We start from the raw sequence: 15,007 nt of genomic DNA on the forward strand, positions 1-15,007 counted from the left end.
TTAGTCACCTACTCTACAGAGGTCTTTTGCTCAATCCCAGGCCTCACCTTGGCGGAGGGCCAGAAAAATGATAACTCTCCTTCCCAGCCATGTAGAACTAGACCCAAGGCTGGCCAAGTGGCATAAACTTCAACAAGCAGATAAGATGACTCACATCAGCTCCCACTGATTAAAACATATCTCATGTTCCTGTTTTGTATTCGGACTTGGTTGAATAGCTGGAGGACATGTACATGCTTTGAACTTCATGCTGGACCTGCCTCTGTATTTTTAATTGACAGAACACCCAATATGTTCAACATCTGTCTTATGCTTCAAAAGCCAATTAGTGTGTAATTGGCAACATTCTGTGCAAGGTTACCATTAACATGTTGAAGGCAAGATCGTTGGATGTGACAAGTATGGTGTTTATATGTGGCAAGTATGGTCTAGCTGCTTTGAACAGTGCTGGAAGCTTTGACTGGTGACCTGTTGAAGTGTAAAAGTAAACTTGATGAGGCCATGTTCACTGCCAAATAACCATTATTGTTTGATAGAATTATTTATAGATATGTTTTTTTCTTTTTATTTATTTATTTATTTTTTTATTTTTTGGGGGGGGGGGGGGGTCCATTCTAGAGTGCCACTGAGTGCAGACAAACAAGGGTCTGCATTTGTTCCAAGTACTGTTGATCTATTATAGTTACAGTACATTCATTGTGCACTGGAATTCAAGAGACTTGCCACGTCTGTGTAGTCAGATGGAACAGTCTTTTACTATGGATAGAGGTGGCACATACACATGGATATTGATATATCTATATCTCACTGTCTGGGAGAAGTGCAGAGGTGTAAATGTATTTCACGCTTCATGTTATGCTGATGTCTTAGACACTGCATTGAATGAGAAGGCTTATTGATACATAAAATCAACCGGCACACACGGAGGGAGAAAGGCAGAATGGATCATAGAAAGCTTTCAGCATTAATGAACATAAATGTTGGCACGGTGGCCATAAACAGAAGTGAGTCCCCAACTACCAGACCGGCCCGGGCCAAGTTCCACCCACCTTGGATTACACATCACATGGCTCCACAGATGAAGGTCTCATCTAAATGAGTCATGCTGACTTGCACACTGAGAAAGGGTCCGTCCCACTCCTGGCTCCATCCCAAATGCAGCGAGAAGAGGAAATAAAACGGAGGGAGGGAGTTGTGCCATTCTGATCCACCTGACTCTGTTTTTTGCAAGAAATTGTTTACTTCAAGTTCGTTTTCAATTAACCTTATAAAAGCTACTATAAAATGGCTGGAATTTAAGATAATTGTGCTTAAGCAAACTCATTAAGCAACAAATGTCCAGTGCAACCTAATTGAAGGAAGTACCTTTTACTGCGTCTACTAATCACACGGCATTGTGATTTGTGGTTCCCTCTGATCGGATTCATGTCCTTTTGTATTTAGTCAGGATAGCTACATGTTGTTGCTCTCCACACCATGATCTGTTGCAGGGGTTGCTTCCAAAAAAAAAAAAAAAAAAACTGAATCCAAGTAATAAACTATAGTCATCGCATGAAATATTTTTTTTAATGAATTGTAAATAGTGCTTTGGCGAACTGAAATTCATGAGTTTCAGTTGCTGTTATTCCTGTATGGTACATCTTATATTCTAATGATGGAATATTTTTCCCATTTGACTATTAATAGCTTTAATAAAAAAATAAAAAATAAAAAAAAAAAATAATTACAAAATGTATGAAAATAAAAAAAAGGAAACATTGCCATATGGCAACTCTGTACCATGGGAAAATGGTCCAAAAAAGTGTTTGTTTTTTTTAATGATAAATTACTTTAATTAAATTAAGTTATTTAATTAATTGATGTATTTATACACTTGGAATTTTCTGTTAAACAATTTTAGATCAAGTTGATCAGTTAACAATAACACCTTATCAAAGAAGCAGCAAAAAAATAAATAAAATAAAAAATAAAAAGTATTTTATTTTTTAATTACGATGTTGTGGACAAAATAGCACACATTATCACCTTGAAAAGGGGGAAAGGTGTAAACGCAAGCGGTACACCCAACCTTTCCCCTTCTGCTGCCCTTCAAAACAGACAAAGAGCTGCTCTGAGCATCTGAAGCTCTGCGTGCGGTCCAGATAAATGCGCAGAGCACAAACTGGACATAGCAATGACAAGGCCGGGTCTTCTTCCTCTGAAGGGAGCGCTTGCAGGTTCACCACCTGTTGGGCCTCATGTATTCAGATAGAAGACCAAGGCAGGCCTAACAGTCATATAAACATTCCTCAAGCCCCCTCCTTCTAAGTCAGATGTTGTACTGATAAAAATCACGCCAAAATCAAACAAAGGGAGTCCAAAACAGACTACAGATCCATGAAGCCTTGCCCTCTAAAGGATCGAGCTCTCAACTCCTATTGGATGAGGCACACCACAGAATGTCCCTCAAACATGACATCATCAGGACTTCAAATAATTCTGAAATGCTTCCAAAGTGGCTTCCAGCGACTTAGTTCACCGAATACGGATGTAGCTTTTTGCTGCTCTCCGGTGCAGCCTCGTGGCATAAGGAAGTAATGTCCGACTTGAAACTGTAGCCATACGATCTCCAGCTCGCTGGATGAGTTGAGATTACTCTGTGTTCAACCGAACACTCTGACGGATCTGAAGGAGACCGCCGAGCAATTCGCATCTTCATCCATTGGCCTACAGAAGTGAAGAGATTAAAGATTTCTCTTCCATCTTCAATCAAGTCGACATTTCTGAGTTCTCCGCCAGCCCGCTGAGAATCAACAGCCGTACCGGCCGCCGACAATCAACAGCCGTACTGGCCGCCGACAATCAACAGCCGTACCGCCCGCCGACAGCACGAGGAAACGACCTCTCGTCATCACACGAGCCTCAAGGAACCGGGTCAAAGTTAAAGGACAGAGGAAAACACATTCTACCTGTGTGCTCATGCGGTAAGTAAGAGGTTACGTCTGGGCAGAGATAGAATATTATAGTGTGTTATTCTTGTGTTTCAAGGATTTTGCTTTTTACAGTTTACGGACCGCCATGTCCGCTCATTATTAATACTCAGGGTATTAATTATCACAAATTTGTTTTGCTGTATTGTGGTCCAACCAAATTGGACTGTTGTGCATTTTCGCCATCGCGGGTGAGACAGCAACTGAGTTCATCCATTAAAGAGTCAAATAACAAGGGACTTTTACGAGTCCCGCTCGTAAAACCGCGTCTCTGAGTGATGAAAACGGCTGCTTTATCTGCAGCTATCGTGAAATCAGCTTTCGGGCTGTCTCTTAATAATCTCTCTCTCTCTCTCTCTCTCTCACACTAACCACACTGACACACACACCTTATGTGTTATAGGATTATTTTTATTTCCATATCTAATCATATCACTGTTTAGTTTGTAGTTGTAAGTCGGAAGTTTATTGATTGCATTGTATTAATTATTAATTGATATTACTGCATAAATAAACTTTGTTTATATTACAAAGAGAAGTGTTTTGGTTTGTTTTGCATACACCTGTGTCATGCTGATGGGATGTCAGTGCTCGGATTCAAACCTTCATTCATTGTTTTTTTTCCCGAAAATCGATATTCTTCGGATGTCGATTTTCCTAAGAAAACAATCTAATATTGAGACTGTTTTAATATTCGGTTATTAGTCCCTGATTCCAGGGTGGTGCACCGTCAGTGTTAATCCTTATTAATATTCTATTGATTTTTGATAATTGATAATTATCTTTGATTGAATTTGAATGATCAATAAGCTAGTGTTAATTGTAATTAATGTTTCATCGATGTTAACAATTAACGATTATCTTTGATAAGTGTTGATTTTAAAGGATTAAAAAAAGCTAACAATGATTCTCATCAATGTTCTATTGATTTTTGTAATTAATAATTATCTTTAATAATTATTAATTATTGCTAATAACCAAACTTGCTCCTAAACCTAGCACACTACATTTACTGGAGTCCCATATGAGGTTTTAATGAGTTAGATCCAATTAATTAATTTAAATATTGATTAATAACTACAGAAATAATTACCAATTATTTCTGATAGTAACACTGATCTAAACAACCAGTAAAGCCCTACACCACCGGAAGGGAGTGGTGGGAACTTTGGGCACGTAATCGGGCCGGGGTCTCAGGATCACGTGACAGTGTGCCGGCCCGAACTTCAGACATTCGCTGGTGTAAAAGGGGTGAAAACCAAACTATTTGTTCCAATGTCGGATTCCAATAGAATGGTCCCTTGAAGGTCTCTGCGTTGTTCTGTCTTTTCTGAGCGCTGAAGTAAAGCAATTATTGTTAATTTACACTTTACAAATTGATTCTGTTATTCATTTTATCTGACTCCAATTTTAAATTAATCTGACTCCAATTTAAATTGACCTCTAATTTAGATTACAGCTCTAATTAACTTCTGATCATTCTTTTAATTTGATCTTTTTAAGTTATTGATTACTCTAAATCCTCTTCTTTTCATTGTCCTTTCGATCTTTGGAGTATTATGCCAGCCGTTATTAAAATACATAAACCTCCCACAAAAGATAGCCAGTTCTATTCTTAGTCAGCGGTTGTAGGGTTAACTAATATCGTCTGGTTTGGCTTGTCTCATAACCAGACGATATTGCCGCTTAGTCACGTACATACAACTTGCTAAGGCGGGCAGTGAGCAGTGACTAACAGTCTTTATATGGATTTCTCCTACCCGGTTGTCCTGGGTGGTTTCTCCTGTATTAAAGCTCCAGTATAGTCTACCCTGGTCTAATGAAATTCAAATCCTACCCGGCTGTCCTAGGTGGTTGTCCTACCTGGTTGTCCTGGGTGGTTTCTATCTACCGGTCACAATAATTCCAGAGAAATTCAGAATAAATCAAATAATGACAATTTATTTGTCATGTTGGATATAAAACATAGTTAAAGAAAATCAAATCAAAGCCAATTTCAAACAAGATCAGAATAAACAAGTATTATAAGAATCAAGAGACATACCTGACAAAACTACATGCAACGGCAAAGCATGGGAGATCTGGCTTACAGGTTCCCTGAGCTCCTCTGCCATCCTTCCTTAAGTACCAAATGATTCTATTGTTATTTCAGATGTGTTTGTTTGATGTTATTCAGGCACCTAATCTGATGGTTCCCGTGAGGGATCTGGGAGGGGTCGTGCCCCTGATTTGACATTACTGAAAGGGAATGAGACCGTTTTACCAGTTGCACTGAGACTTCTTGTATGATACCAAACATGTATGATAAGAAAACCTTTTACATTACAGAACAGGATAAGTCATAACTTAGTTTTTATTGTCCTTAAAGTGACCTGAGATGAGAGAGAGAGCAGATGTGAGATTAGCATTTTATGGTCCTTAAAAAGTAGGGTGTGTTGTCTCAGGTGGAGATGCTCTTCTGTGTGAGAGTTTTATGACGTTGGCTCTCACAGAGCCTGTGTGAGAGTTTTATGACGTTGGCTCAAACAGAGCCTTTTGGGGTGTAGACATCCCGGTGCCAGTCTTACACTGGTGACAGAGAGCGCCTGCAGGTCCCCCTGTCTTGATGGAAGTGAGCGCCACCAGGAGGGCTGTCTTCAGTGACAAAGTGCTGAGCTCGGCCTGCTCCAGGGGCTCAAAGGGGCTCTCTGTAGGGCAGGTAGGACCACAGAGAGATCTCAAGAGGGAATCAGGCGCGGTCAAGGAGGATTCAACCTCCTTGTGCCTTCGAGGAACCTAGTGACCAGGTCAGGCTGTCGTGAGGGTCTCCCATCCAGTGTATCATGATACACTGCTATAGCAGCCACGTACACCTTAAGGGGAGGGGAAGACAGCCGTCACTCCAGCCCTTCCTGTAGGAAAGACAGCACAAACCCAACTGCACACCTCTGTGGATCTTCCCCACGGGGAGAACACCAGTTCATGAAGAGATGACACTTCAAGGCATACAGCCACCTCGTGGAGGGGCTCTGGCCTGAGTGATAGTATTTCCCACCACTGGCGGAAGATCTGCTAGGTCTTTCGCGACCCGTCCAGGAGCCAGACGTGGAGGTACCAGAGGTCTGGCCGTGGGTGCCGGAGTGTGCCCTTCCCCTGTGTGAGAAGGTCCTGCCTCAGGGGAATGTGCCAGGGAGGGGCTACTTCCAGGATCATCAGATCTGTGAGCCAAGTCCGGTTGGACCAGTATGGTGCAAGGAACAGGACTTGCTTCCCATCCTCCCTGACTTTGCACAGAGTCTGTGCAATGAGGCTCACCAGAGGAAAAGCATACTTGCGTAGCCCCTGAGGCCAGCTGTGCACCAAGGCATCCATGCCGAGGGAAGCCTCGAACAAAAGGGGGCAGTGAGAGGACTCTCAGGAGGAAAACAGGTCTACCTGCACCTCCCTGAATCTCTCCCAAATCAGCTGGACTACGTGGGGGTGGAGTCTCCACTCCCCATGGAGCGTTACCTTGGTCAGTCCCTCCAGGTGGCTGCACCCTGCGGGCATAAATGCACCACTATGGCGCGCTCTACCTGGGGAAGCTCGACATATCCCTTAGCCGCACCACTGTCAAGGGTAGTTAGGATGGACGAGCCTGCGAAGCGTGTATGGGCAGAAAAAGGTGCCTTCCACGACTTCATTAGCTCCTCGTGCACTTCCAGGAAGAAAGGCACTGGGGCGGGCGTGGCCGTGAGTCGCGCTCCGAACCCAGAAACAGCCGGCGGAAACGCTCCCACGTCCACATCCAGATTGCCTGCGGCACTCGCTGACCCGCCACCTGAGTTTCAACCCAGGATGGAGCGGGATGGGAAGCAGCCGCGGTGGCCCTTGCTTCACGAAGAAGGAAGTGAGCCACGACCACAACGTTCTCATGGGCATGTTCTCGCAATGAGAACATAACCGCTCCACGAAAGCTGCCTCGGCGTGCTGGCGCCCCAAGTGCTCGAGACAGATTTCATGGCTATCCAGAGGGGAGAGATAACGGCCACATCCAGTAGCACAAAAGCGAAAGGCCATCTTTAAAAAGACGTCAATTGTTTGTGCGAGCTCTTTTAGTAGAAAATATCCTCTTTTAGATATATACTCTTTTAGCACCTGTAGACTCGGCCGTCGAAGTGCCCAGGGGAAGCACAACACTCGACCGTGTGAGGGTGACCGCTGATATGCGCCGTAAATCCAGCAGCGTAAGTGTAGGTGATAGTACAAACACAATACATGCATTTGGCTCTGAAGAAAAAATCTGAATGAGTGGTGCATGCCATCTCCTTTTATACCCGTATGTCCAGGGCAGAGAGTGGCATGCAAATTCCACTCGCCAATTCTCATTGGCCTTTTCTATTTTAAGCAAAGGTGATTAGGGCTCTCAAGATCGAACCCCTGGTGTCACTACATCGACACAACGTCGAGTGAGTGACAGAGAGGGAACAAAACCTTAAGGACAAACAGAGACCCTACTTGTCAAAAGTGGAGGGGCTGGTCTTTGCAGCTAAGTGGATATTGAATTTCAAAGGCTTTTCTTCCAAAGTTCGAACATCCTCTAAGAGTGGCCTGTGCTCTTACTGTCCAAACAGTTATGAACAACCTCCGAGGCTGGCTCGAGGATAAGCGTCAGAAAACCCAGACATGGTCCCTTTGTCCTTTCTTCTTCTTCTGTCTCCTGAAGAAATGAAAGAGAAAAAAGTATGGTAACTGTCAACCTGTCTTTCTGTGTTTGCGTGCCTGTGAATAATTTATAGGGCCCTGGTTCCCCCGGAGCCACAGATATGTTCGGCTTCTTTAATGCATCATCTCCCACACTAAGGCTTACCAAAGAGAAGCAGTGGAACAATCCGTAAAATCTGTCATCCCCTGGCAAATTCTCTGAATAAACTGTCGATAACTGCAGCACTGGCTCTGTCTGCTTGTGAAATGCCAAATTGTAAAATGATGAGTCAACACCTTTGTGAACTTGACTGGCCATCTTCTCTTTTTCTAGAGAGGGCAGACATATCAATACTAGCAAGTAGCCCTATGTTGCTCTATCTGAAAGCATGAATATATAAAAATCATATATATGAAATTTAAAACAGCATAAAATAAATATGGTCATTGTGTGAGAAAGAGAGAAAATTAAAAGGTGTAAAGCACAGATTATATATAAACAGGACAGACCGGGGCTACCTGTCAGATTTTAATCCAGTGAATATTTTTTAGGGTAGCTTTATTTTTCAATTTCTGCAAAGCCACATACTTTAAAGTCTTGGCTACTAAAAGCTAAGAACATTTTCACTACTATTGTCAAGGACAAAAGATACAGTTCATTTTACACACGTTGACCTTTTGTGACAACTTACCCCAGCAACAGTCTGGGGCAAGTTGTCACAATGAATATTGGCCTTAAACTAGTGGTGTAGGTTTCACATGAACATTGGAAGGGGACATATATATTCATTACTATAAATGACCAAAATTCTGCTTAAAAGGTGCTGTAAGTAATTATTTCATGGAAATGTATGCAACAAATGTTCCTACTCCCTGAAAGATATTAATGAAATAAGTGTCTTGAGATATCTCACCGGTCTTTGTGACAGCTCTAGACAATTTGTCCGTGGACGACGGACAATGACGCTTTCTGCCTGTGAATAATTTTGCGTGTTCTCATAGTATTGTGGTTGCAGCGAATTATTGAGGCATAATGCATTTTTATGCCATGTTGTCAGTTGAGGGCGCTATTTTGCTGCTGTTTTTTTAACAACCGTTTCTGCTCTCAATAAAGCTAATTTTGGTATCTTTGGATTTCAGGGTTTTGGAAAGAGGGGGTGTGGCTAATCCAACGGCTCAGTCTCGTGGAAGTATGTAGAAGTTCTATGTTAGTAGGCAATGGAGGAGTCAGGAGACAGCGAACCGTTATGGTCAGTCTTTATTTTTAACAGTTAAAGGTTACGGCTTACAGCCAACTAAAAACCAGGGCTCTTTATGTTGCCGGTCTTTCTCTCAGCTCGCTCTGGTACACTCTCTCCACTCTGATGCTCTGGCGTGCCTTTTCAGGTCTCCCTCCTCCATCACTGGCTGTGTCTCATTTGGAAGGATGCGTCCTCCGGAGGTCATATACGTCATCGAGGTTGTCTCGTTTCAGAAAAGCGAGTAGGACACTTTGAATGCAGCCTTCAAATGCAACCTTCTTTCATGGGAATTCGGAGGATGCATGAGGTGTATCCTTCGTGGGCACTCACAACCCACAATTATTTGCTTCAACGGAAATGTCTAAAAAAAAATTACGCCAATTTGCCGGTAAATATGATGTTCAAATGCAAGGAATGTTAATTCCCAAGTTGAAGTACCTCAATAGATGGGTGCAGAGTATATAATTATAAATAAGTATTAGACAAAAAGTACAACTATAAAATCTATTTTCTTTTCTCTTTACATCATTATAACTCTCCTAAAATGTACCTCATACATTCCCTTCCAGAGGGACTTTGTTCCCTTCTCACTCAAAGCGTTCACACTTGTTAAAGAGTGGTGTGCTGTCATAGCAACCATGTTACGTTCCGTTTGTCCTACGAAGGCCATCTCGTTTAAGGAGGCTTGTTTAAAGGAGGACATTCGGTATACTGCAGCCTTCAAAGGACGCGTCCAACCTAGCACGCAGCCTTCCAAACAAGACACAGCCACTATAATTAGGTGTTAGAGTAATCATAACCCAGGTGATGATCCTTACTGCTCTCCCTCTCCCACAGACCGACACATGACCACGCCCCCCCATGCCACCTAGTAGAATGGCTGAAATCGCTGACAGCACCTTTAATAGGACGTGTTTCTAGATCAACATCTTTTGTTGGCTTTGGAACAACATTCCTGTCAAACAAACATAGTGGTCCTAACCTTGTTCTTAACTTCAATCCTAACCATTAACTGGGTTGTTCCTACAATTTGGTGCCTTTTAAGCCCCAGTACAAGTTGTGGTATTTATAAATTCCCCCTGTTACAATTTTACTGTAGGCTTGGTAAAAAGAATAGATACTATTTATAATGTTCCACTCTGCTGTGTGCCTAAAAGTCAAATATTAAATAATTGAAATAATTTTCAAATATTGCACTAGTGTTATTTCCTCATGTCCCCAGAGCTGCATATTAAACATCTTTGACAAAAATAAGTGCTATAAATCATTGGATTTCTACATTTTTTTCTCCATAAAATTAATTGATTAGTACTACATTCTCTCACTAACATCTATTCATTTGTGATAAATGTGTTACTTTAACATGGATAGCAGAGGTTTTTTTATGTGTCCCTTGATTTATTGTGCACCCTGTTATGTCATATTATTCTGACCTTTAATTGAAGATACAGTATATATTATGAAATAACATCACACACCTTAGTTGCATCAGCCATTCAGCAAAATTATATTAGATGTGGGTAACTCTTTAGTTGTTTGTATGATTTCCTCTAGTTTGCGATATTAGTCAAATGTGGTAAAGTGTAACGTACGAATAACAAAAAAACAAAAACAAAAAAAGCAAAAAACATACGGCTCCAATGGGTTAATTCATGTCTTCTGAAGCGATATGATAGGTGTGGGTGAGAAACAGATCAATATTAAATCCTTTTTTACTATAAATTCTCCTCCCTACATAGTAGGTGGCAATATGCACAAATAACATAAATCGCCAAAAACAAAAGAAGAAGAATTCACTTGCATTGTATGGACCTACAGAGCTGAGATATTCTTCTAAAAATCTTTGTTTATGTTCAGCAGAAGAAAGAAAGTCTACACACCTGGAATGACATGAGGGTGCATAAATTATGAGAGTTTTCATTTTTGGGGAACTATTTCTGTAAGTCATTTAGCTTGACCAGTATGACTTATAAAATCTTTAACATGTCTCTTTAAGGATGAAACATAAGGGGACTTATAAAAGTATGTTTCATTTTTTTTAAAATTTCAAATCCAAAATGGCAACGAATTGTAGTAAAGGCCCAACTGCCTTTAAAATGGGTGAGGAATGATAGGTTGATAGGATGGTTGCTCAAGCCCCAGCCCTAAGCCTAACCTTGACCCTAAACCTAATCCTAAAATCTGATTGGTCAATATGTTGATCCAGGACCATATCCTATTTGCTGGAATTACAAGGAAAAACAAGCACACATTTGGTGACAACCTCCAACATCCAACTCTCTCTGAAATTTTTGTGCTCAGAAACACCTCACCATGACTCAGATCCTCATTATCACAAATCATGTCCTGTCAAAACATTTAACTTTAAGAGACACATGAACCATAACATAGTCCAGCATTCTGCATACAAATATTATTGTGTATCGGGAAAAACAAGACAGTGACCCAAGGGCTGTACAGTCATGGAGTTTCCTCAATGGTAACTCTTGGATTTTTCTGTCCTTAAATGTGACATTACATGGTGAAACTGGGGTTATCTGGCAGTAGGGTGACCAGATTCCTGCTTGTGGAAAACGGGACAGCCCCCTCACAGCAAAAATGAAATTGACGTATCCTTACCTAGGTGCAGATCAATACAGAGTAGAGGATGCATCCGCATCTGTAACTGTTGTCACCTTGTACTTTTCGCTGGCAGCAATTTTTCTCAGTGTGCGCTTGTCTTTCAAGAATTTATCGTAAAATGCAGAGCAGTCTGGTCCAAAATTAAGACGTCTGAAAAGCATTGCCTTGATGGCTGTTACACTGAGTTGAGATTTATCCGGTGCCCATGCCTTGTTCTTTAATGAGAACACACGCTTCACAGATGCAGATGCCCCAGGCAGGAATAAAACAAACTCCACGACCTTGGCTAAGACTCCGAAGATGATGGTCTTGCTCTCCAGCTCACGAAAAACGTCTGTCCATCACTAAGACATGGCCGTCTTGTTCATGTTCTACTTAGTGATGTGACAAGTGACAATGTTTTTTTCTGTAAGCCAACTCATCAAAGAGCATGGTTCCGTCAATCAAACTGAGAGTGGGGATTCTGGAGTAGAAGTGTTTGAGGCTGTTCTGAATGTCTTTCCACTCTGGGATGTCTCTCAGTAGGGCCCACTCAAGTTTTTTCTGTGTTCTCCAGTGAGCGGCTCCAATTTTGGACTTAATCCACCGATGCCGAATAAAGGTTTCTCACTGCACAAAAGAAATCATCTGCTCGCATGTCACCAGCTGCAACCAGGGCATCCAACTGCTTTTTAATGTCAGAGGGTATAAATGATTCCTCCAGCCTGGCCTGCAAGACTTTTCTCAGGTCATGAATGTGTAAAGCCACTTCTGTGGCTAATATGTGGTCTTGCTCTACTATCTCCAGTGCATGGTTAAAAGTGGCGTTTGCTTGAGTGTGAACCCAATCCAAAGATTTGTGCAAGGATTGCTGAAAATGTCTCTTAGAAACTTTGGACATTTTTCTTGAGAAAGAAAGTATGCACGCAGACCATTGAAAATTTATAGTATTCTTTCAAGAGCTGGACCAAGAGAGAGGAAACGTGTGTTGCCATGCTGCAGTAATTTCTGATAGTCCAGCTGCACAAAAGCGAGTACGTTGCATATGACAGCTTCAGATTTGGTGCAAGCAGAAGAAAATTTTGGATCATACAATTTCTTGATCAATTTTGCAGTGCAGTCAGCTGACCGAAAACTATGGCAGTGCACAACAGAATAAGCAAAAAGTTCTTCACTTGCATGCACCTTGTCAGATTTGGAACTTTGCTTCACAAAAAAATTGCAAATGTGGCACACTTACTTTTAGCAGCATCCACATGCTTTTTTGTATGAACATGCTGCGCAATGTCAGTGCAGCCTCCATGGGCAATGGAAAAACGAGCTCCACAAATCTTACACCTCACTTTACTAGGCTCTGTCTCTGACTCCTTTTTTAGACATTTTAACTCTTTTCCTCATTAAATGTACATGCACGCTTCCTAGACATTTTCCAGCCACAATTTTATCTGTGTGCTCTTTCAAAGTGACTCAATCCGTTCACTAACTGGATGTCTATTGATAGAGGATTGTGATTGGATAGTTTAATCCAATCGTATACTTCAAATAACATGTTGTGATTTTATTGGTTTTACAAGCCGTATCCTTGACTACCTTTGATTAGAATACTCACGTGACTGAGAAAGCCACATAGGTGATAGAGAAATTTTAAGAGAGGTGAAATACAGGACAAAACACGATACTTTCTGAATAAGTTGGGACACTAGAAAAAGTGCTTAAATACGGGACTGTCCTGGAAAAAAACGGGACATCTGGCCACCCTATCTGGCAAGCATCTTTACATAACACCATTGTGTGAATCACAGAGCCCACATAAGAGACATGGGGCGAGATGTCAGTTAGCCTTTCACTCCTGAGAGATTGAGAGCAAAAGCAAGCCTGACAGAGTCTTGGAATCCTCAGCTCCTGATGGGGAACTATAATCACTTCATCATCACGTCTCTGCTTTTTATGCTCTCTGCCTTTCTCACATCTTTTGACACTGAAATGGAGGCGGATGTTATGGTTCCTGCTGTCACATCCATTCTTTCCTTCACCGTCCTTCTCTTTTCTTGCTGTGAAACCTGATCATATTTAAATGTGTCCAAATGATTGATTAATCGTCTCTCCCCTCCCAGCCTTACGACCCAACACCGACTTTATCCATCATGGTAATGGCCAGTAACCGCTAGCAAAAATCTAATGGCCACCACGGCTCAGTAAAATCTCTGCTGATGCAGGGGAGTTTTCTTGCTGGTATGTGTGTGTGCTATGGGTGTGTAAGTGCGACTGCCTGTTGTAGACTAATCACAGCACATGTGTCCGCCTCTGAATCCATATTGATTATATTTGAGGAAAGAGGACATGGAGGGGCCTACTGGTTTGATAGGTGTCCTTGACAATGGCCTGTTTCATTGTGGCAGCAGCAGGACCCCTGAGAGGGCAGGCAAGGTCTTTGATGGACGTGGCAGTCGATACCAGCAGGGCTGTGGATGGCAGGGGTGAACAGCAGGGACAAGTTATGCAATGCCCATCTGCCATGTGCATGTAACATTGGCTGGCACTGGCAATGACAATGCAGACGACGAAGATGACGATGAAGTGTAGTACCCAAGTGCAGTTTATTATAAATCGTGATATCCAGAAACCCTAACTCTAAACGTGAACAAAACATAAACATGAACTTCACTTAACTAAACTTGACATGACTTGGTTAGACTATGAAACAAGACTTGACTTGACTTGACTTGTTCACATGGACAACGGTAACAAGACAAACAAGTTAACCAATGAAAAGACAGAACTGATAACAAGATAACTAGACAATCAACCAATGAAAACAAGACACATGAACATGGAGGGAAACATGAAATGACATGACAAGGGAACCACATGACATGAAACAGGAACTAGAATTTCAGAATAAAAGACCAACAAAACATGAACCAACATGAACCAACAAAATACACAGTGCAACTTTTTTTATTTTTTTGTTTTTTGTTTATGTTAACACTAGGTTTGATTTGCACACACATATATCCTAGCTTCTGCACACATTAACACATAAAGGGATAGTTCATCCAAAATTGAAAATTCTGTCATTATTTACTCACCCTTATGTTGTTCCAGAGTTGTTCTCCTCCATGGAACACAAAAGGAGATGTTACTATTTTCTTTCGTGGAACATGGTCACATGGGAAATCGACATGTTGTTACTGAATGTTCCAGTACCTTGGAATCAATCCCATTCTGCCAAATTACCGACAAGCGCCATACCCCATCAGACATTTGTGCATCAAATCAAATGTGTTCACATTCCCCTGTTGTGCTACTGATAGCATGTTGCATGATCAGCTTCCGGGAAATGAATTCTGGTTCTGTGAGTACCAAGTAATCATATTCACATAAACATAAAAAAAGCACAATTCTGAGGTTGTATTTTCCCTCTAAAATTTAATTTTTACTCAACTGATGGTTAGGTTTAGGGTTGGGGTTTGAGTTAGGTTAGGGGGGAAGAGTTAATAAAAGATGCATTCTTGTTGACTGTATACAACTCAC

Source organism: Myxocyprinus asiaticus, chromosome 18 (assembly GCF_019703515.2).
Source record: "Myxocyprinus asiaticus isolate MX2 ecotype Aquarium Trade chromosome 18, UBuf_Myxa_2, whole genome shotgun sequence".
Classification (NCBI taxonomy): Eukaryota; Metazoa; Chordata; class Actinopteri; order Cypriniformes; family Catostomidae; genus Myxocyprinus; species Myxocyprinus asiaticus.